Source organism: Watersipora subatra, chromosome 4 (assembly GCF_963576615.1).
Source record: "Watersipora subatra chromosome 4, tzWatSuba1.1, whole genome shotgun sequence".
Classification (NCBI taxonomy): Eukaryota; Metazoa; Bryozoa; class Gymnolaemata; order Cheilostomatida; family Watersiporidae; genus Watersipora; species Watersipora subatra.
Genome location: NC_088711.1, coordinates 18,446,479 through 18,471,944, shown reverse-complemented (window position 1 = coordinate 18,471,944; position 25,466 = coordinate 18,446,479).

Genomic DNA, 25,466 nt, shown 5'->3' with positions numbered 1-25,466 from the left:
ATTTTTGTTTACCACTTTTTATTATAGGTTCGTAATGATTAAATATACTGAATGTCAAAGAGGAGGTCTACTAAAGGTGTTGTTCAATTAAAGGGCGACACTGTATTTTTTAACCTTTCCCTTATAGTGACGTTTTATTACGTTAAAATGGGGTTCAAAGAAAGGTGTAGACCAAATAGCGGTTTTACAGTATAAAAATGAGGACCTGAGGCTAGGCTGATGGCATGTACTTAAAGCCATAAAAAATAACCAGTACAGCACTAATAAGTTGTTAAAAAACACATTCATTTAGTGTGTTGAAAACTTATAGGGTCACCCAAATAACCTTTGCATTTGTGTCATATTCCTCACATTCCTCTACTATAAGACATAAAATTGTTGGCTGATCAAGTCAAGTCTAATACAAGATTACTCAGTAGCTATGAGATCTTTTCCTATACATACTCATCTAATAAACATATGACAAAGATATGTTATTGAATATAGTACATGAAGAGCAATTGTTGATACTTTTGGTACATCTATACACTAAGAGTTATCTTCTTAATGTTGCTTTTAAAGATTTTCAATCTCTATGACAAATCTAATAAAGGCGTTTATATCATTTGCTGAACATATATTTCTACAAGGCAAGCACTTTCCCTACATTTAGAGAATTAAAAAGGCTTGTACAAGAACTCTCTGAAAAAATAATTTCTATCTCATATTTTTCATTCAACACTTACAGAGAATAGCTTATCTCAGTCTATGTAGATTTGACTACTGACATTTAGTATACATACATAAACATGTATTGCTTATATCATTGAATTGTATCAATCATGCAGCATCCTATACGCATAATGTATACAATATATCATTGCTGTATAATTTTACTAACCAATCACTCTATCGGTGTAATGATTTTCTTGTACATAAGCGATACACTGAGCTTCAGCTACACGTATATATCTGCTTATCATTTTACTGACCGCATATAGGCAAAACTGCCATGGTTCTTTCAAAATCTCATACCTGACCAAACAAGATTTATTTAAAAGTTTGGTAATTTACAATATAGCAACAAATCTCATGGACAATTTGGATATATTTGAAAAGTGTTTTTAATACATTTATGTAATCTTATGACATAAGTTCCATATAATACATGTATAATATAAATGAAAGTCAAAAATGATATGTCTAGTAACAGTATTTTACTAAACATGCTAAAATAAGGAAGGATGCTCACTATAAAATGGTGCATAAAGCATTTCGGTCTGAAGAACAATTATTTTTCACTGACGTATAAAGTAAAAATATATATACTAATATACATACCGCATCACAAAAGATTATCGTACAATATATTATCAAAGGAAACCTAAAGTGCAGTTTTACATGTATTTTATATAATCAACAGAGCTTCAAAAAGGTAACTATGACTGAATTTTTTTAACAAATACATAAAAAATTCCAGAGCTGTTTGGCTATGTTGTTATATCAACCTAACTAAAAGCTGTCTCAAAAAGCGCTAAAATGCAGAAATTGAGGCCCTCACTCCTCCGCTATTATCAGGAGAAGACAAATCTGTATGGTCAGTTTCATAGCAACCATCATTATCTTTATCAGTGTCACAAAACTTACTCAATTCTAAATCACTACCATCCTTCTCAGATATATTATCCAGTTGAACATATTCCAGCTTACTGGAGCCACTAGATGGTTCTTTCTGAGGAGAAGAACCATAAATTAGCCGAGAAAGATTAATTTCACTGCATTCACTCAAGTCAACATCCAGCAAGCAGCTGTCAAAATCAGGACCAGAAGTGCACTTGACGTAATCATTAGGTAGCTGACGGTAAGACAAAAAGTCACTGCCGGAATGGCCGCTTGTCTGCATAGCAGTCGGCAATGGCTGATAACTCAAATTGCAGGGTGCATTGCATATGTCAACAGCTTCGTCGTCAGGTATCCTCTCTTCTGAGGCTGACAATCTCTCTTCTAACAGAATGTTGCGGTTGCTCTCCTTGTCTAGTACATTCTACAAATAAACTCTGCACTTAATTCTATGACAGAGCTATAAAAACAATGCAAGTTTTATTTGATTTAAAAGCTCTAATAAGAATGGTTATAACAGCATTCTCTTGAACTGTTTAAGATATCAGGTGAACAACCAAAACCATAGATAGAAACTGGGTATCCAAATGGGAGTATTCTCATCAGGATACTGAATTTCTGCATGTTCACTACATTATGTTTATAAAATATCTAACAATGAATTGAGTAGCAGATATAATACATTTATTAAACTATTGTTAATAAAAAAGGTTACTTTTTTAATTTGATATATAATGTAGATATTTTAACAAGATTGCATGAAAAAGTCTAACGATTTAGATCATTAATTGCACTAATGGTTTTTTAACAAAAAAATTCCGATTTCTTTTTTCTTAATTTAAACTCAAGAAATATGTTATTTTGCCAGTTTTTGTTTAATCAACTGTGATCAAAAGTGGATCCATTTTTGATCCATTGCAAAATGAGTAACTTCATTTTCCAAAAATCAGTATTTCTTGACAAACAATCTTGTGTTGATGTGAGTAAAAAATCTGTAAAGACTTCTCTGTCATGAACTAGCAATTGTGGAGGAGATAATTGACTGCATGTGCAGTACAAGGCTACAGAAGGACCTTTGATGTTAGGACCTGTGAGTTTATTTAGTAAATCTCAAAGATGGGTTAGTTGCTAGGTAGCGTACATAACTGGAATTTTTCCCTCCCTGCCCTGTTCAAAAATAACATACTGACATCAAACTCTGCACTCAGCTCAAAAGAGTATTCTCTTTTTATGGTTTCATTTATCGATATGTATATATTTCTCAAAGTATGTGTGTTGGTATGCATTTCGGCTATAGATCTTAAAATCTTGGAATAAAGATTCCGTACCGAAGAAGATTCGATCTCAGACCCTGCTGTTCACCAGTCCAACCCCCTACCCACTAGACCACAAAAATTGGATTGCTAGTTTGCCAATACGTCATTATATGAGAGCAAATACCTAACAGATTTGCATACGACGCGGGTCATAGCATAACGTCATGAGAAGCTGTTCGCTCACATTATTAAACGTACTGGCTGATAGCGCGCAGGCTAATAACGAGCAACTCTCACTACTTCTCATTGTTTATAAGACAAAACACTTTTCTCATGGTATGTAGTTGAAAGTTAGAATAGCAAATGTTGTTATATGTTAAATACAAAGCAATTTTCTGTCCAAAGACTTTTCTATTACCCGAGCAATGCCAGGTAGCACAGCTAGTTCAGATATAAGAAACAGCTAGGTACTGGAAAAGCCGCTAAGCTGATATTTATAATTTACTAGCTGTGCTATCTGGCGTTGCCCGGGTGTTAAAAATTGGCTTATAAACAATGAGAGGTAATGAGAGTTGCCTGCCACTTGCTATTAGCCTGGCATTTTGCCAATGGATAATTTGAGTAAGCTTACTAATAAAAGCTACTCTCTCCGTGACATTACGTCATGTCATCACCCTGCGTAGTAACAGAAACCGTTGCTTATTTGCTCCTATATACCGACATATATTGCCTAATAAATTCATCAGACGTGTGTGGTTGAGTTGTAAAGCATCTGACTGGTGAACCAGAGGGTTCGAGATCAAATCTTCTGCAGTATGGATTATTTTTTGTAAGATTTTAATAGCTATAGCTAGAACTACACACATATCCACACCCAAACTTTGAGAAAGACAGTGTATATATATTTTATATACATTTATATATATATTGCTGGTATTGGCAATGATTTTTACATGATGCACAAAAACTCTCCACTGCAATCAGCTCGAGTGAAAGCATCGAAAGAGTATTCTTCCCTTATGGTCTCATTCATTCAAATTTAGGAAACTAGCTAGGTGCTGGAAAAGCCGCTAAGCTGGTAGTTATATTTCACATGATCACAACATTCATTTGGTGCCGTTTTATGTATTTGGCTCTCATTTGTACTTTTTGTGAGAATGCTTATTCGCTCTGCTTCAATAACTTACATGTACTTTACACATTATAATTTTATATAAATGTTGAATGCAAGAAATATAAAAATTTGTCAAATTAAAGCTTGTATGTCAGCAAATCTAAAAAGTAGGTTCATCAGCATTCTGCGATACAAAAACAATTTACATAGGAAAAAATGAGCAAAAAAATCCAACTTATCAAAAAAAATCATAAGCATCAAAGAATGGATTTAATTTGAAAACCTGATTTTTTAAAAACATCAGGATTTTTTAATGCAATTTTTGATGTCAAATATGTTGACTAGCATAATCAAGTAATATGTCCTATTCTATGAAACCAGAAAGGGTTCTGCAGTAGTGGCAGATACAAAATCCACTAGTTAAGCAAGTCCTAAACATAAATGCAATTTTAAATAATATCAGAACTTCAGTCACTATCTGCCTATTGATCATGGATGCCCAGGCTAAGGTATCTTTCTCTAGTGATGTCCAAGCTTTCACTAAACAGACGGTGACAGTGAATAGGCTGACTCTGATTATGATGATAAGGATCCAGACCTACTTGATGTCGAAATCGTGTGTTTAACTGAGACACTAAAAATGAAATTTAAAAGGTATGCGGGCAGGAATTGAACTAAAAAAGTGACCTTACTGATTTTTCGTAGGTGTGTTTATGTGTTACAACTGTGCAATGATTTCATATTTTCACGTGTTATAAGGAAAATCCGACCATGTTGCCAAAAAGGTGAGTGCAGCCTATGTTGTATTTTGGTGTTTTAAAAAACAGTTTTATATTTTTTGTTAGGCTACAACTGAACATCATGGAGAGTTGTTGTCAACTAGCCAAATTCCCGGCGTTGCACGGGTGTTAAAAAACAGCTTATCAACAGTGGCAGGTAATGTAGTTGCCAGCCATTAGCCATTAGCCTGGCACATTGCCAATGACTAATTTGAGTAAGCTAGTATCCGTATTGCTAAACTTACTAATAATAGCCACGAGAGCAAGCTTTAGTGACGTTGCATAACGCAGAGTGCTATGGTTTTTTAACCCAGATAATGACTCATATCACCCAATGACTCTATTGCATCTCATTTAGCTTAACTGGTTTGATTTTCGCCTGGTGAGATCAAATCTAGCACGAATTGATGGCATCTCATAAAGCTTAATTGGTTAGATTGTTGGTTAGTGAAAGGAAGGTTCGAGATCAAATCAAGCACGAAGCGGATCTTTCATTCCTAGATTTTAATAGCTGTAGCTGGACAGACCGAATGACGAACTTTGAGATATATATAGATTAGTTGAATTAACTTCCACTTATCCAACACACCTTTTGTTTACTTCCTGTGCCTTATAATCTGAAGCACTTTATACATGTACTAGCTGTGCTACCCGGCGTGCCCGGGTAATAACAAGTCTTTGAACAGAAAATTGATTTGTATTTAACAATATAACAACATTAATTTTGCCAATCTAACTTTCAAACTACATATCATGAGAAAAGGGTTTTGTTTTATAAACAATGAGAAGTAATGAGCGTTGCTTGCTATTAGCCTGGCACATTGCCAATGGAAAATTTGAGTACGTTTAATAATGTGAGCCAACAGCTTCTCGTGACGTTATGCTACAACTCTGCATCATACGCAAAGCCGTTGGGTAATTGCTCCCATATATCGACATATCTCAGCTGGCGAAGAAATCAATCTCTGTGGCCTTAATGGTACGACGTTGGGCTTGCAAAGGAGAGGGTCCGAGATCAAATCTTCTTTGATGCGAAATTTTCATTCCAAGATTTTAAGATCTAATAGCTGGAATGCAGACATACGATGAAATATATATATAGACGTAGACAATGACAAAACTTACATTTAAACTGATATCCATCATTTTTTTGACGTCATCAAGCCATTTGCACGTGCACTCCTTCACGAAAAAGCCACCATATTTGTAGAAAACGATCGCTATTCTTTTATTTAATAGTACTTTTTGGTGTTGTTTTGATACTATAATATAAAAATTGCAAACAAAAGCATCGTTTTCAAAAATTTATTGAAAAAGCTTCAGGTTCTTAACAATAAAATGGTTTATCAAAATGGCCATCAAAAGATGGACATCACGAAAAAAAACGAAGAATTGTGCCTTATGTATATTCTAGTGTGTCTTATAGCCTAAAGTACGTAAGCAGATTTTTCCACTTGGGCAAATTTATTTTCTGCATTATACTGATTGATGAAATACCACAAACATACCAAAAAAAATTTCTTACATAGTTTGTTTTGTTTCCCTTTATGCAGAAGTTGTTTCCCCTTACACAGAAGTTGATTTAGCAAATTGAGTTTTCTCACACACTCAAGTATAATGCTCCCCATCATTTGATGTTACAATTTGAGATGAAACAGGAAGCATTATACATCAGCAATTATGGTATAAGGATAATAATTTTTTGGTTATTCAGGTTGACAAGTGACAGTGACAACTGACAAGTGACTACTGACAAGTGACAAGTGACAAGTGACAAAGCTGTATAACAGGAGCCTTACCGAGTGCAGACTAGTGTACTGATCCATTTCATCTTTACAATTATTCATTCTGTTAGCCTCACACAACAGTTTAGATGGTCTGACTAGCTGTGGGTGTTTGAAAGATTTTGCCACCTTCTTCTGCCTACAAGTACTGTGTTGTTAAAACTAGCTGTCCATGCAAAGGTCAACAGACAAGTTATAAAATGACTGATAGTTTTCAAACTTCATTTGAGAAAATCAGACGCGCATGAAAGTGCTTTCCAAGTATACGCAGTACTGTATGTATAAACGCGTAGAGCGTGTAACAAATAACCTATGCTAAAGTTTACCAAATATCCACAGTTTTTCAACAGAGGTAATGGTCATGAGACAACTTTTTAAAATAGCAATCAATTAAGAATGTAGCATGATCTTTTTTTGAATTTTCTTGCAGCATTATTTGAAGTTATGTTATAAAATTTTTGCATTGTTAAAGTTGACCTAGAAAGACTCAATTGTGCATTAGCTAAAATCAAAAGTTGATGTCCAGTGATGTATTTAGTTTTTAAAACACAGTCACAACAAAGAGTAAAAATGAATGAAAGTTACGTTAAGAGCTTAAAAACACAGTGTTAATAAAATTAAACCATATAAAGACATCAATTCTCTTAGCATGCCTCTAAGGTACTAAATACAGAGATTACAACTTTTATGCCTGGTTACAAATAACTTGATAGGAGTAAAATTACTATTCTATAGGTATTAGTACAACACCAAATTGTCTGAATGTCGAATCGTGGCCTACATGAAGTACATACCTGCAGAACCAGACAGAGAATATCGTAAGGGAAACTGTAGCGACAGCACCAAACAAGCATCCTAATACGATGGTTACAACCGGCAATGCTACAAACAGAATCGGTAACTTTGCTAATATGGTGGTTTCTCTAAGCTTTATCATAAAGCTAGCAGACAAATTCATAACTGATGCTGTTCTTTATGCATTGTTCACCCGACGCAGAACAGTTTCAGTGATCATATACACAATGGCAGCTATTGAGTTAAACTGTGTTCTAAATGAAAACAATGACCATGCTTGTTTCAACATTAATAACATTATAACACTTGCTAGGATTAAAAGGTACGGTAGTTGTCTCTTCATGATGTTGAGGGTAGAAGAGGCATTGTACATATCATTAGCTCGCAACAGTTATTAGTTCATGATGTCACATAACTGTACCAAAACCTTTTTAAATTTACCCATTTGTCAGTAAAACAATATAACACTTGCTATGCGATTCATGGACATCATCATTGGGAATTGTTCTCTCTATTGGCCATAAACAGGGCAATGTATTTTTGAATATTCTTTGAAGGTGAGATGGATTTTTCTTACCATCACTCGCTGTCCTGATTATCTTCTTATCTGATGCTGTTTTAACTGTGCCGGACTTGGAGATTACCCAAAAAGCATAGTTACTAGAATATACGTCCAGAGTTATTGTCTGTGTAGTTTCACATCGTCCAACCACTCTATCCCTCACTAAATGAACAGATTGAAGTCGTAGTTATTGTTGGCTAAACTTACAGTATATGTTTATCTGCTTAAACAATAGTTTTTGTGCGAGCAACGAATGCCACAAAAATCGAATATGTCTGCTTTGCTTACTGCAACCAGAAACTTAAAAACAATGTTGACAAACAATGACTCTGCGATCTCGGCTGAGCATGTCCGAGTCCGGTGGCAAAGAAACTTTGACAGCTGGAGACGTATGTCTGCATGTCTGCATGTTAATTTGTAAGAGTGTTAAAAATTTTACGCAAACTACCTCAATAAATTGCATAATGACGCGGTGTGTCATTATAATGCCTCTTTGTCTATCTATATATATGTCTCAAAGCATGACCGTGTGTCGTATGTCTGTCTGCACTCTGGCTATAGCTATTATTAGAATAGCCTAGCTGGGCAACAATGCTGACGCAATGTCATGGAGTACCGTCATTAGAAGCTTAGCAGCTTGCTGTAATTTTCCATTGGCAATGCACCAGACTAATAGCTTGAAAGTTACAGTTGTTTGACAAAGTTTTAAAACCTTTACAGTTGTTTGCATTTTTCTTTTAAATTTATTTCAACTACTCAAAACACTTTTCTCATGATACGTAGTTTTAAGATAGTATGGTAAATGTTGTTATATATTAAATACAAATCAATTTTCTGTCCAGACTTTTGTATTACCCGGGCAATGCCGGTTAGCACAGCTAGTGTTTGTTTATATAAGGGTGGGAAATTCCTTAAAGATCAAATCTGCTTAGCTTACTGCAACCAAAAACTGTGCATGCTTTTAAGAGCATTCTTGCACAAGCAATGTCTCTGTGATCGTAGCTGAACGTGTTTGAGTTCAGTGCCAAGGGAACCTCAATGACCGGAAAGCAATTTAAGATCAGATTTCATTCCTGTAACAACCAGTGGCCTTTCTACAAATTGAACCCCATTTCCAGACCACTAGGCCACGGCTTTTGTTTCAAAGCAGTGCTTGATGGATTTATACATTTAGTTGTTCATTCATAAATTCATTGATGGATTGATTGCTGATCAAGCTGATATAGCTTGAAGGTAGAGTGACAGCACAAATTTTATTACATTAACAGCAGCAGATAATATTACAGAATGAGGTTTCAATAACATTTTTATGTAATTTCAGCCAGTGTACCAGATTTTATCAACATTTTCAAGTTGCACTAGTGGAATGAATGAATGTGAAATTTCAGAAAAGTGTCAGCAAGGTCACAAAGGTCAGGAAGGTCTGACACTATTAATCTTGAGGGCATTGTTCTTGACTAAAAATCATTTTTAATCATAGTTTCGTTGTTAGAATTTCAAGGAATAGAGTTGATAATATCAACACTGGTGCCAATGGCAGCACAATCTCTTTAATACTAGTAATAGTAATAAGATGGGATATAATGACGCTAGGGCTGACAGCTATTCTTATAATACTGCTATGATTACATACCGTCTCCAAGACACCTTCCTTTTGGATCGAGGAGGCAATATCGAACAACATAGTCATCTGTTGAGACCTTGCTTCTTAGGAAACATTGTTCTCTGATGGTCACATTTGCTATTATTCCTTGCATTTCTAGGTTCAATTCAGCAGGATATAGTTCTACAATTGGTTTTTTTATTAAAAACTTTAATAAAAAAGTTTAAGATATCAGGTACACAACCAAAACCATAGATAGAAACTGGGTATCCAAATAGGCGTACACTCATCAGGGTGCTGCAACTCTGCGTGTTCGCTAGATTATGTGTATGAAATATCTAACATAGAATTGAGTAGCAGACGTAATACTTTTACTAAACTACTAGTTGAACGTAAGGCATTGCACGGGTAATAAAAAGGTTGCTGAACAGAAAATTTATTTTTTATTAACACGCAACATTCACCATTCCAACTTTTAAATAAAGGTGTTTGTTTATTCATGTTTATGCTATAAGTTTGATTAGGTTTATGCTATATCTATACATAATATCAATGTTTGTCTGTTTGTCTGTTCATCTGTCCGGTTTTAGCAATGAAGTTTTAGGAATGAAAAATCTGCTGCGCATTGGATTTGAACCCAAAACCTCCAGTTATACAGACAGGAATTTATCCAATACACTACACTGTCCAACTGGCTATACTATGGAATAAATTGGGCGTATTCTTATTACACGTGCCGATCTATCATGGGTTTACACTGCAGCTAGTATTATGCATCAAGCCACACCAGAAGAAAATGTGTGCTCCTACGTAAAGAAAATGCTTAAGCTCACATGGCCAACAAACCTATTGCTGCCAATATAGAGCTGTAGTAGACACAGCAGTAAGTACAGTATGAGTTACGCAGAAATGCACGCAGTGCACAGAAATATACACGATACACAGAAGTAAACACGGTACGCAGAAATAAACAAACCGTCTCCATTTAAAAGTTACAAAGGTAAATGTTATATATATATGTTGGTTAAAAATAAATTTTTTGTGCAAAACCCTTTTTTATTACCCATGCGACGCCGAGTATTTGACTAGAATGTATGTATTTATGGCATTTTGGCAGTCTGTGCACATATTTTTGTTCTAGTAATGATTTTTCTTTTAGTAAATGAGTTCAAGCATTTTAGATGAAATGTAAAACGTGGGTATTTTAACCAATCGCTATTAAAGATTTGCCGGTGTCATAAGTATGTGCACGATTATTCTCTAGTATGACAAGTAGATCGTGTGACGTAGTGGATAGCACGCCTAACTGCAGAACCAGTGTTTTCGAGTCCAACTTCAGTGCAAAGTGGTTTTTTGGTTTTTAAAACTTTATGACTGCAACTGAACATACGAATGGCAGACAAACAGACAGACATTCCCATTTATATATATTGCAGTAAAATATTGTTAGCAGAAAAGTCACTTTTATTTTGTTATATAATGCAGATATTTCTAACAGGGGTGGCAACAAAAAAATCTAATGATTTAAACCAGTATGTTCATCTTACTGAAAGCATAACACTATATTAAAAACTGTTTTTTGTCATTAAAACACATCGCTATGTCAAGGCTAACCTAGGCTGACTCCATTTAAACTTGTTAAACTTTTGCTGAACGTTTGTGAGCAAATATTGGCAAAGTTTATGTCGCCTGTATTTGCTTACCGATAAATCACCACATCGTCTACCATCCCTCCTTCATTATCTTTACTGAATACGTTCATAGCTTTATATAACTTGTCTCAGAACTATTGTTTTAGGATTTACCAGAATGGAGATGATTGAAGCAAGTTGGAGTGTTTCAAATGCTCCACAGCTAGTAGTTTTGGTTTGTATTTGAGCTGATAGAGTTATTTTAGTAATGTTACTAGATGGATACTGCTGCTTACAATTGAAAAAGAAGTTTCCTCTCTTCGGACAAAGAAAAATGCCATAAGCTCATATATGAATATTGTCATACAAAGTAGATATCAGGTTACTATTGCATGTTCAAAGATACATGATTCATTGTCCCTAACAGTGAGACTAACATATGTTCATTTTTCCGATAGTTGAACGAAGTATATCCTATATGTAAAAATACAGTTTATTCGGTGTGGACTGACAGCATGATATAATAACAAGATGGAGTGCGAGATGCAGCAGATAGGAACTAGACCCACCTCCTTCAGGATTGTTGACACATTTTGTCCAGATGATACCTGAAGCCTTCTCAGCATTATGTGTATAGGCACTTACTCCAAACTTGTAGGTTGATGAAGATACCGGTATATTGACATACATCTCTGATAACTCAACAGGCTTCCATTGAATTGTCTAAAACAAATAAAATTGTTCAGACATATTGACATTTTAACTCAATAAATCTTGCAAAAATACATAAACTAAATTTAATCTTTGAGGAAGATTTTACTTTCAATTTGTTTGTATTGTTTTTAATTTGTTTAACTCTCCTATCTTTCTCATTCCTCATTTTTTTCCAGTCGCTAGCAGGGTTGGCTTTGTTCAAGTCTCCGTCCACCTTTAATCCAAGTCTCCGCCCACCCTTAGTTCAAGTCTCCGCCCACCCTTAGTTCAAGTCTCCGTCCACCCTTAGATCAAGTCTCCGCCTACCATTAGTTCGTCTCCGCCCATCCTTAGTTCAAGTCTCCGCCCACCCTTAGTTCAAGTCTCCGCCCACCCAAATTACTCTCTAGACTTCTTTTTTGGTAAAGTTTAGTTAGCCAACTGCCCTCTTTCTCCATTTTCATTTATATGTTAGTAGAGGTTAGTTAGTCTAACATCGAATTTTCTTCCAAGTATTAAAAAATTATTTTACTTGCGGCGTAACAGCAAAACCATCATTGCAATTCAAGTATGTAATACATGACCGACCAAAGTTTGTGGAAAGGTTTTAAAACTTACAATATAGTAACAAAGCTCATGGACAGTTTGAACATATTTGACAAATGAGTTCTCTTAATAAGCTGATATAAGATTATAATATATATCATATAATAGAAATTTATACTAGTTAATTACATGTAGTAAGTGGCAATTATAAAACAAACAAGAAAACAACATGTTAAAGACAAGTTTTTTAATACGTTTTGTTCAACTAAATAAAGTAGACTAAACAGTCAAAGTTTACAAGCAAACTTATGGTTTGCTCATCAAGAAACAGAGTTTATGAAAGAGTAAAATAAAAGCATCTGCTGAAAAGTTGAATGTAAATTCAGGCGATCAGCATCTTGGCTGAGTGTCACTTAGACAGAGAATCACTAAAGTTAGTATATGATGGAAAGAATAACAGAAAATCAAGTTTTAAAGAAACTACAGGAACTTTAGTCACTCTATCAGCAGACTATTGTCAAGATTGGTTAGATTGGTGGACCCTGGCATAAGCTAGGTTTGTGAGGAGGGTTGGGTTATAACATATACACACAAACGATTTCTTTGTTTCTATATCAAACTCCTGAAGTATTTGGAGTCTGTACAGAAAATAGGTATTCTTTGCATCTAATTTTTAATAAAGGTCAAATAGAGGTCAAAAAAGGACAAATACAGATATTAGTAAAACTATAAATCCCATGAAGAAGCAAAGTGAGAGTGGACTTAAACCAGCAACCACCACCAGCCTGCATCTGACAAGTGTAGCAGGTGCTTTATAGCTGATCATTGGTAAACTTTAGTGGCACTCAAAAATAGATTTTAAAATCTTTTCCTTATATGAAAATCATACTCGTAGGTCTTACAGACAAGTAAGTGGTTTGCTCAGGTTTTTCTGTTGTTTTAGAGTGAACAATTCTTATTGTCATCAGTTCAACTAATATGCCATCGATTTCTACACTTACCCCATCTCTGCAACTTCCATCCAAATCTTTTTCACACCAGTAAACAGTATAAAATGTTCTCTGTGGTAAACCTGATGGTTCCCATGTTACCCTTACTATTCGGTCACCTTTGGCACTTTTCCAAGCATCGGCAGCAATCTTGCAAGGCTTTAAGGAGATCACTGTAACATTTAAGTAGGTTTTACTTTCCTACACAGTTATCAACAATGAAGTGTACAATTAACATTTACAACATGAAGTGGTATGTACTTGTTTGACATCAAGCAGCAGTAACTGTTACAGCAACATATAGAGTAGTGAAAGTATTTCAATATATTTTGTATGCTGCAGGAAATACAACTTGATCAGGTTAAGCTGTACACAAAAAACCCTGCAACAGTTGACTTAATTTTTAACGAATGCTGTAAAACTCAACATCTGCTTTTGTAGCTGACAAAAATGCTTTTGGCTTTTTGCTGTTTGCTATTAACCAAATCTGACACTAAAATAAAATGCCTGTTAGTAAAGGTTCGCTTGCCAATCAGGTTTCAATACCAACCGTTGCTTGCTAAAGAAATTCTATATATTCCCAGAAGCTCCCCTTGTCCAACATCTGTAGCAGCGGTTACTCCGATTTCTGTGCTGTTGTTGTCAATACACAGAGAAGCAGAAGTTTTTGTTCCTGAGACCTGATTATAACAGAATCATATTATGATGAAACAGGCTACTAAGGCTTCAACGAAGACAGTAACTCTCAAAGGCTACACTTATGTTTAAAAACTCAGACCAGACTATCGAGTAAATTCTTACATAATTGCTGGCTGACAGACAATTTGTTTATTTGTACTATGGGAGCTTTTATAGAACTACTCACTTTCAGAAGAGGTTCAGTGGAATTTAGCCTCCGGCCGTTATATAATTCATAGATATAGTAGCTGGTTATTAGTCCATTAGATGTACCAGCTCCTACTGGTATAGCCTACAGGTAGACACATCAAAAGGTTAGTCGATAAAGGAAGATTAGTATACCCAACCTTAGTATACTTTAATGCCATAATGACAACTGAAGTTAGTTTATACTAGCTACACATAATCATTACCATAAGACTATATAATTACTTCCGTGACACTAGAGACACAGTATAAAAAGGTGTCAAACCATTGCAAAAGAATTACGACAGTTTTTTTCAGTTCTATCGACAAACGCGTTCATTTCATAATACAGCATGCTTCAAAGATGTATTATTTAGCTACAGAATTAGTATCAGCATATATATAAAAGATTGCATGCCTGCATGTTTATTTGTAAGTGTTAGAAATTTTATGAAAAAAACTGAACCTGTAATAAGTATCAGTAATAAGTATCATGTTCAGAAGACTCCTAGAGTCAACTGAACATGTAATAAGTATCAGTACATGTATAGAAGACTCCTAGAGTCAACTGAACATGTAATAAGTATCAGTACATATATAGAAGACTCCTAGAGTCAACTTAACATGTAATAAGTATCAGTACATATATAGAAGACTCCTAGAGTCAACTTAACATGTAATAAGTATCAGTACATATATAGACGAATCCTAGAGTCAACTGAACATGTAATAAGTATCAGTACATATATAGAAGACTCCTAGAGTCAACTTAACGCGTTATAACTATCAGTACATATATAGACGAATCCTAGAGTCAACTGAACATGTAATAAGTATCAGTACATATATAGAAGACTCCTAGAGTCAACTTAACATGTAATAAGTATCAGTACATATATAGAAGACTCCTAGAGTCAACTTAACATGTAATAAGTATCAGTACATATATAGACGAATCCTAGAGTCAACTGAACATGTAATAAGTATCAGTACATATATAGAAGACTCCTAGAGTCAACTTAACGCGTTATAACTACCAGTACATATATAGAATACTACTGGAGTCAACTGAACATGTAATAAGTATCAGTACATACATGTTATATAGAAGACTCCTAGAGTCAACTGAACCTGTAATGTTAATCAATGTTTAAATGTACCTTCCAGTAAATAGTAATGCCTCTAGTGGTTTCAGAGCACAACATAGAGTTATCAAAGGTATAGCCTGTCAGTTCAACCTCTGGTGCTATTTCTGGAACTAAAGCAAAAGAAACTTATCTTCAACTTTTATAGAAGACAGCAGAACAAGGTAAAGTATACTCATTTCACAATTAATCAGCAGAACGTTTTTTACATCATTCAACATTAAAAAACTTTTACTAATACTGTTTCTAGTAAGTTTAATCAGCTTACTATTTGAATGATGAAAAAATACAAATAACTGTTTGCTAGCTTATTCATGTTAAAGCTCGTCATATGTTAATATGTTTGTAAATGCTGATGATTTTAAACAATTTGTTAACACCATGTTATTCAACAGCATCTGTTATATGTAATAATCAAGTTGAAGACTATTTGTAAAAGACTGCTGTAAATGTCTCTGTCAACAGATTATTACCCAGAAGATAGTTCACGAACACATTTCATACAAACTAAACTTGAGAATGAGAAAACAATAACAAAATACAAGAGTTTTATGCTTACCACTTTCATTGGTGATAAATTCAAGCTGGGCTGGGTCACTCCAAATAGAAGGATTTTTTGTGATACTGAATTGAGAGCTCACTTTTAGACTGTATTTAGTAAATGGAATCAGGTCAGTTAGTTTCACCTGTATGTCTGATGTCTCATTATATCTTGGCTACAGTATATAATGAAAGAAGAGATATATACAGAACAATGGTACGGCTAAGAATGGTGGTTGTATTTCTAAGACAACATCAACATAAAAATTAAAGATATTTTAACTACCATGTATGAAGTATGAGAAATACTTACATTCTATGATCATGTTATTGTATTTCAGATGACCGCAGAGTGCTATTTCTGCCTGGTGTGAACAGTGCAGATCAATTTACTACGAAGTGTGCTTTTTGACAACTTACCAAACAGCTATGATAGGTTTAAACTAAAAGGCAACAAGTTGTAATAATTAGGGGTCACCTACCTCAATATGTATAAATGGCCCCACAATCTTGTAGTTCAAACTGGCAGTAGAATCTGGGTATATAATCTGAAGAGTTGCACTCTCTTTTGTCAAATTGCCAAGTCTAATCTCTGGAGGCTCTGCTGTCACTATGGATTACATTAGAAAGATAATTATGCGAGAAGGCATAATGATGATGTCTACAAGATAATTTGCTCACATATGTTTTTATCACAGTTTTTATACTCGCAAACCAAACAGTCAAGAACTGGCTAACAGAGGCTTTATAATTCAGTAAATAGTTTTTCTTTCGTAGTCAGGTTATACAACCTTTACTAGCGTGAGCAAACTACACAAACAATAAGTCCAATTATGTCCCAAACCATTTAAATGTAATTTTTACTGCTGTTGTTTGTAATAGTTCAAACAAATATAATATGTGATGGAAACACACTTCTCTAAAAAATGTTCAGATCTAAAACACATCAAACAATAATCAATAACCTGGTTTTATAATAGTGTGGTGCTCGAATGTCATTCAATGTAAGATAACTCAAGCAAAGAAGTTTTGACTTGCTCAACTTTATTGTCAAGCTCACTTACAAATAGTACTGTCCACCATGACACTCCTGTATATGATGTCAGTATTGTAAGGGTCTTCTGCTTCCAGAGTGAAGTTATATGTAACTCCAGGTTTCACTCTTTCAATGGTACACGTCTGAACATCCTGCTTGAAATGTTCTTCTGCAAATCTGACACTGCGGCCATTGCAAGATTGTTTAATGTTTGAAGTTGGTATAAAAACTTTGTTCCCTTCAGCCTCGGAGTCAGTACTGAAACATGGCGTGCCATAATTATCTTTAACACTTTACAGTTGATCAACAGGCTCTTTGACTCCATATTAATTGTTCTCTACTCAATGAGCATGTTATATACATATTATATCATATCATGTACTCCACACTCTACACTGTGTGCCACTGATATAGGCAGTACATTTTGAACTCAATCTTTAAGCACTACCATGCATAATACTGTTGTACATAGAACACGGAAATCACTACTCCTACTCAATCTGTTAGAAGCACTATTAACAATACCTGGTAAACAAAGGTTTAAAATAACTTTAAGACTGAACCTGGTATCGTATGTGATTTTCCAGCTAACATGGTCCCTCTCTACGGAGTTGGTATAGAAGGAGCACAACATAGTCATTTGTCCAGTAACTCTACAGTTATGGTTCCGAACATCTGCTTGCTTCTCTGAAGTAAAATAACAAAGCAACATCATATTCAGCAAGAAATACTGGTAGAAAACCAGGTTCTCTGTCATGCAATTTGGCTTTATAGTCAAATAAATTTTATTTAAGGTTATCCGAATGTCCTAAAGATTGAAGTTTATTGCATGCCTGCATGTTAATTTGTAAGTGTTACAAACTTTACGCAAACTACCTCGATAAATTGCATAATAATGCAGCGCAGCATTATAATATCTCTTTGTCTATGTTTGTATATATAAGGGTGGAAAATCTCTTAAAAATCGATTAGGATGTCTGCTTAGCTTACTGCAAGCAGATACTGCGTGTTTTAAGAGCATTATTGTACAAACAATAACTCTATGATCTTGGCTGGACATGTCGGAGCCCGATGGCAAAGAAACCTTAACAAATGGAGACGTATCCAGTTGCAGAAAGCAAGTTAAGGTTGGATGCCATTCCTGTCACCACTAGTGGCCTGAGGGAATTGAACCTTAATCTGCTGTTCACAGGTCAGTCACTTTTGACCACCAAGCCACAGCTACTTTTTTTAATATAGGAGGCTTTTTTTAATATAGGAGGCTTTTTTTAATATAAGAGGCTTTTTTAATATAGGATGCTTTTTTTAATATAGGAGGCTCAGTTGGACAGGAGTTCAGTTGGATTACCTCCAAGAATTGTGGGTCCCACCAATGTCAGGCACTTTCACCATTAAACAATTTGGATTCATCAGTTGCTCAACTACCTTTTCATTTTAGCCAGCCGCTGGTTTACTACCAGAATTAGCAGTGTTAGCAAGTGACACCAGTTCAGTCTGTCTGACACTATCATAACCCCTGCAGCTCAGTGGGACGTCTTCTTTGTAGAAAAGTTGCCACAGGGCACTACTATCATAGCATAAATAAAAGCTTTATGAAGTAACCTAGTTGTCTATGCTCCCGTCAGGAATAGGATCCGTCTATGCTTATTTAGTTGAAGATGCCGCAGTCAGCAAGCGTCAGAGCATACCTGCCAACTCTCACGCATTGGGCGTGAGACTCACGCATTCACCCCAAAGAAAAAACGAAAATGCGTGAGATTTTTGCCCCAATTTTCACAATTTCATATATACTATCATTGATATATCAATTGCCCCAAAACCAAATCTCACGCATTACCCCACTCTTGGGTTGGCAGGTCTGCGTCAGAGCGGGAATTATGCTCACCCCTGAGAATGTGCTGATAGCTTCAAAAATATGGAGACTGCAATCTTACCAGCTTTGATTTAAATACATAACAAAGTAGTTTGCAAAGTAAATGAACACATTACAGGCTCATCTCGATATTAGATGAAGCATCACCATATGCATTTACAAGAGGCTTTTCAAAGTTTTGTATGCGGGAATCCATTGCAATCTATACGAGGCAGAGACTGTCGTAGCACGTTTCTAGCAGACTGATAAAAATATTTACATGTATATATATTGTCACCTGAAAAGCTCAGATGGGTGAAACAGATTACACAGTGACTAATAGTATTTTTACCTCCTACCCATAATATTACTATTTCACTCCACAGACTAATTATGCAATCAACCCTGGAACTACACTAGTTTAAGAATAGAACATTTCTGAAAATGACTTTAATCAAGTTGATTTCCTAAATGTGCGTGTATGTCTGTTTGTTAGTCTCCATAAACACTACGTGTTTCCACATTTTATGGCCAATTTTATTCAACCTTCACACTCGCTTCACATGCTCGCTGCCTTCCTCGCTGCCTTCCACCAGGTTGCCAAAAATATTTGGTTTTAAAACGCTATCTGGTTCCTGAGAACCGGCTTCTTCAACACCCAGCTGATTAAAAGGTGCATCATGGATGCACCTTTGCATGCCTTAACGACAATTTCCCTCCATAAACATCCTCATAGACTATGGTCGTAAAAGTAGTGTAGCAGTTTGCATTAAAAATCTACAAGCGTGTTGGAGGCTATCTGGGCATTGCCGTACGCGTACTTGATGATAATTTTGAAATATCTGTGAGTGAGGCGTAATATGTATATCACAATAGGGGGTCCTCCCATGTTTTGTGACGATTCTGACGACCCGACGACAGGGATATTTAAAAAGTGACAGACGAGACGACCATTTATCAATGTAGGTGACGAGGTGACGATGATTTTGTAAGTATGATTACTAAAGGTACGGCTGCACGTAACGAATTTTTCGTCGATTCTGAGTTCTGACCGAAATCACGAAAAACGCAGAATTAATCGGTCAAAATTTCAAAGAGTTATTTGAGCTGTGCATGCCCACCGAGTTCGTCGACGGGTCAGATCTAAAAAAGATAACGATTTGTGAGTTCCTAGCCGCAATTCCTAAATCGGTTGCGGAATGTACACGTAAATTAATTTCGGCGCATACAATATAACTGTGCGTTAATAAGGTCGTTTCTACGCAACTACAAAACTGCTAATGCTAGTCGCACTGAGTAGTTGTAGTAGGCTGTTGTTGTAAATGGTTTTTAGTATACTTTTGAATAGAGCTTGTACATTGATAATATTATTACGAACTATTACGTATGTACTACACTGCAAAACGGTTATTTTGTATGACTACAGCAGGTTTTGGCTTGCCCACAAAACCGTTTTACTTTTTCTTCTAATTACAATACAAATTTGAACCTGACTTTTCAGCAATTATTAGCCTAGCTACAAAACAGTTATTTTTCTATTAAATACATATTGGAACCTGACTTTTCAGCAAATATTAGTCTAGCTACAAAGCAGTTATATTTCTATTAAATAAATCCATTACGTCCATGGTATTACTGATTACATATAATCGCCAACACAGTTACACAGTTTTCAAACCGAGTTAGGAACTGCGGGCTAAAAACTCACAAATCGTTATCTTTTTTAGATCTGACCTCGTCGACGAAACGCTTTGAATTAACAGATTAAACAAATTATTAGCGAGCACGATTCTAGCAGCTTTAGCAATTAGTATAGTCCAAGACATATATCGCGACACACAATAAAAATACAAAAGTATTTCAACATAGAACTCACGACGTAACTGTTTAGGTCGCGCTATTGTTGGTTACCGAGCACGACTCTAGCAAATTTTAAGATATATGTAGTCCGAGAACCTAATGCGACACACAAGAAAAATATTACAGAAAGTTACCATAGTAAATACGATGCAACCAACTTGATTGCGCTAGAGATGTCAACATTTTCTACCACAAAACTTTTGCTGCTAAAAAGGAAATATAATTAAAAAATAAACAATTTGTAGCTATAGCGTCCAAACAATAAATACATTCAATAACGCAATCTAAGCAGTTGCATCGTGTGTACTATGTTGAATTGGATTTATACTTTTATTGTGTGTCATTATACGTCTGTTGGACGTCATCATACGTCTCTCTAATTGCAAAAGCTGCTGGAATCGTGCTCGCTAGCACGATTCTAGCAGCGCAGAATAATTCTGTGTTTCAATCATTTCGTGATTTTGGTTAGAACCAACGGAAATTTTGTTACGTGTAGCCGTACCTTTACTAACTTTTTATTTGTTCATAAATCACCACGGTCAACAGAAACTTCACTAGTTTTGGTTTGAAGCATCTGGCCCAGCATTTATAGACTGCCAAAAAAATTAAAGCAATGAAATGCCACGACATTGACAGCAAATCCGTTTCCAAGTCTGTGACTGACAGTGATTATTAAAGGCAATCTCGGTCTATTTTCAGTACAAGAAATATAGCCCTAAAAACCTAACACGGCTGTCACTCTTCGCGGAGTAATCAGCAACGCTCCCAAACATCACTAATAAGTTTGTGAAGGTCGCTGGTTGAGCCATGCTTTTGGTTAGCAGAAGTTCAAACTAAGCGAGTCTCAGATTTTTAACGCAACCCAGTGCCACCAGAATAGATATTTGTATTAAAATAACGAATGTGAAGAAAAAGGTTGATTTGGTTGCCAACTGAAAAAGGTGAGTGATTTTAAAAGTGACGACAGTGATTTTAAAAGTGACGACAGTGATTTTAAAAGTGACTATTCTGACGACAACTTTGTGTGGTAGGACCCCCACAATACTTTCTATAATTTGTATACTAAAGTTCAAAGATTAATAAGACAGAATTAGCGGGTGACCAAAGACCTCTAGAGACGCATTGCTACATACCATATTGATAATGTCTTAGCCGCTAGCAACTATCAAACTATAAAAATCCTAACGATTGACAGTGGCTAGTACACACGCATGACTTACTTGTGTCTATAACAGCGAGCCAGGCAATCTTATATCCACACAAGTATTTGCCGTTGTTCTCAAAGCTTACTGACGCTATGCTCAAATTCCACCAGCCAGCTCCAATACTTTCAGTGATTCTGAAATAACATATCGCCACAAAGGTAGATGATCTATTCATATAAAGATCTATGGGAGAGATATATTTATTGTACAATGCCTGCAATTGTGGAACAAATACAGTTAGATAAAGATTATCAGACTTCCTGAACCTAGATAAAAAGAGCAATATCGATTGCCTGCTGCAGGTGGGCACAGGTGATTCGATGGAATAATAGCCAAGGGCAGGCAACCCTACTAACATCACTATTATAGTACTTCGCCCTTTTCCAACCTCTTGTTTACAGTTTTTTATGTTTCTGTATAAATAATAATATAAGTGTAATATATGTAGTTTATTCACTCTCCAATATACTATGAAATAACATATAGATACACAAGTATGTTATATAAAAGTACAGAACAACAGTTTCATAGTTTATCAGTATGAATTATAATAGAAGTATAATAAATGTGATATATTTACTCTAACTACTGTATGAAAATATCTCAAGGGCATTTATTCATTTGAAAGTTTTTGAATGTTTATAGAAGCTGCAAAAGAAACATAAGCAATCTTAGTAGGTAAAAGTATTGCGCAACAGTACAGTTTATTAACAGACAAGCTCTCTTTCAGAAACTGACAAACTTTCCTGTTTCATATTATCAAAGAGCGATGTAGTAATTATCGTTGTTTTACATTGTTGATGGAGATAGCACTAGCCACTTGTAATTTCAAGAAACAATGGCTTGCAGTTTTAAATTTTTTTGCTAAAAAATACAACCTAAGGAATGTGATAGACTCTGCCTTTCTAGATTATATCTAGTAATTCATCCCACAATTGCAGGATAATTAGATTGACCAATAAAGAAGTTTGCCGCAGAATTTAACTAACCAAAATATCTTGAAATAACAGAAGCGAAATGCTGCTCCCGCGTCGGCTATACTGAAGGAATTCTTACCGATAAAAGGTGTTTTATATTACAATTTGTCGATCAAAGGACTCTGCATGCTACTGTTAATTAATCTTTAGGGGATACATCTTTGATTAATTATGGCAGCGGGCTGTTTACCGATTAGTAGATGTATGTTACATCTAGTATGAGCCAAAATACTGGGTGCATATGCAGTGATTGACAGCAACAGGTAAGTGACCTGAGGGAGGTCCTAAAAAACAGCTGCCATTATAATACCTTTGACACCGACAGCATGTAATTATTGTATATGGAGTAGTGCTAAACAAATCCTTTCAATGCTATAGTGTAGGTTTTCTAATATTGTGGCTAGGGTTTGTCTCCTCCTGCCACTGTGTTTCGCTGATGAGTCCATAAAAAGACAAAACAGCTGGCTGTTAGGAACTGAGTATATTACTCTCAGTTCATGTATTGGTTGAGCGCCTTGATGGGTTGCACTATTTCCATGGCACTATGCCAAGATATTTTTGAGAAATTTTCATGCTGCAGTTAGACTAACCCCTTGTTAACATATATAAAAGTATTCTAGTGCCTTATATACTTATATATACCTCTGCTAGTACATATACTAGCAGATGTTATAGCAAAAGCATCTTAATCCCTAATACAGCAAACACCTGTGTACTGATTTTATCAAACCAGAATCCACCTCTAAGCGTGTTTATATATATTTTTATCTTTTTACTTTACCCGAAATATAAAAATATTCAGTGAAAGTTTTTTGGTAAGATAGAACCTTGGATAGCTTTAGAACAAACCTGTCGTCATCAGAGTTTGACTTGTTAACCTTGATAATGCCGGTGGAAGGGTCAGGTCTGCAAACGTAGGATACATTGTCCAACTTTTTTGCCGTGTATCCGTAGAAACTGCGCCGACTATCCAAAGTATCGATATGAACATATCGCTTGGCCGGGGCAAGAAACTTGCGGTAAAACCCAATAGTAGGTGGTGTGGTTATGGTGACTCGTTTATTCAGGAATCTTTCGGGCACCCAGGCTATAATGAAAAGACACAGAGCATTACAGTTTAGCAAGCTATTTTTGTCACAAAGCTGATGCTTCAAGACTAGTAGATTAGCTCTCACAATTTTTGCTATAATAAGAGTTGTGTTTGTCTGTCTGTCCGAAGCTAGGATCATTAGGATAAAAGCTTGCACTAAACAGAAATCGTACCCAAATATTCAGGTGCAAAGCCAAGCACGTTACCACCTGTTCCACTAGTCTGACTTTCCATATCTGAGAATAATTATGCACATGTTTATTACACATGACGATCTCTCACTTCTAATGAGAGTGCCAGCGTACTAATATTTATAATAATCTACAGCTGTAAGAGTATAATATGTGACAATGTTCATTGGCCATAGGGCGAGCATTTGCTCAGTTCGTTTTCACGTATGTTATGAATTTGACTAAACTCAAAGGTCATATGGCAAGTTGGTTGCAATTATGTGATACAAAAGGCATGTGAGATGCACTGATGCGAGTACGAAATCAACCTAAAACCATTAAAACTGAACGCTCAAAGTAGCCATTGCCTTTTGTTAAAACTAATTGACCTCAGGTGTTAGTCGCCTCTTCGATCTACTGCTTAGTCCATCAACAAGTAGCTCATGCATGACAGACAGTGAATTACTATACATACAACCGACTGACTCTAGCTGTTTGTCAGCAATGTAACTTACTTAGCAAATGCTACCTACAAACATGTCAGCTACATTCAGTTTTAGCTTCTGCAATGCTCTAAAGAGATTAGAGTTATCTCCCCTGCTTGCGTTTAGACAATTTGAAGATGAAATAAGGCCTACACAAAATTTCAGTAGATTTTATCAGAAAGTATCGGCATTTTCTAAGCATTTGCATTTATTTTGGATGTTTGAGGTGATCTGACTGCCAGGATGTTTCAAGATTAAAATCTACCAAATCTGATCGCGATTAAAAAGCTCAGATCAAGTGATTATGACATCTATAGTTGCAGAGGGACCCACAGAGTAGAAACACGTAACAGTGCTACTTGAACGCAATTATAGTCGATATCAACTATAGCAAAGATAGCAACTAGTGACATCATTTCAGCAAATATTGTTCTCTGAGCATTTTAACTATGATCAAGTTTTGTCACTTTTATTCTTGAAACATCCAGACAGTCATATCACGTCCAACATCTATAACAATCGCTAATGACAAAAAAAATTTCAATATTTTCAGATAAAATCTACTAAGATTTTGTAAGTTCATTTTTAAATCTTTACTATAATAAGAGCCGAGTTCAGCGGTCCGCACAGAGCCATAAGTGGCTATTGTGAAAAAAGATTGTACCATTCAGGATTTCCACACACAGCATTCATCTTGGTCTATAAGCACTCTAACAACTGCACCAAATAATCACTTTACCCTATTAGGGAATAATTGTGTGTATAGATTTTACACCTGGCGATCTCTCACGGCGCACCTGACTGCTAAGTACTAGTCTCTGATAAAATCAGAGCCATGTGCGTTCGTCCAAAGCAGCAGTTTGAGTTTGTGAAAAAAATTGCAACGTGCGG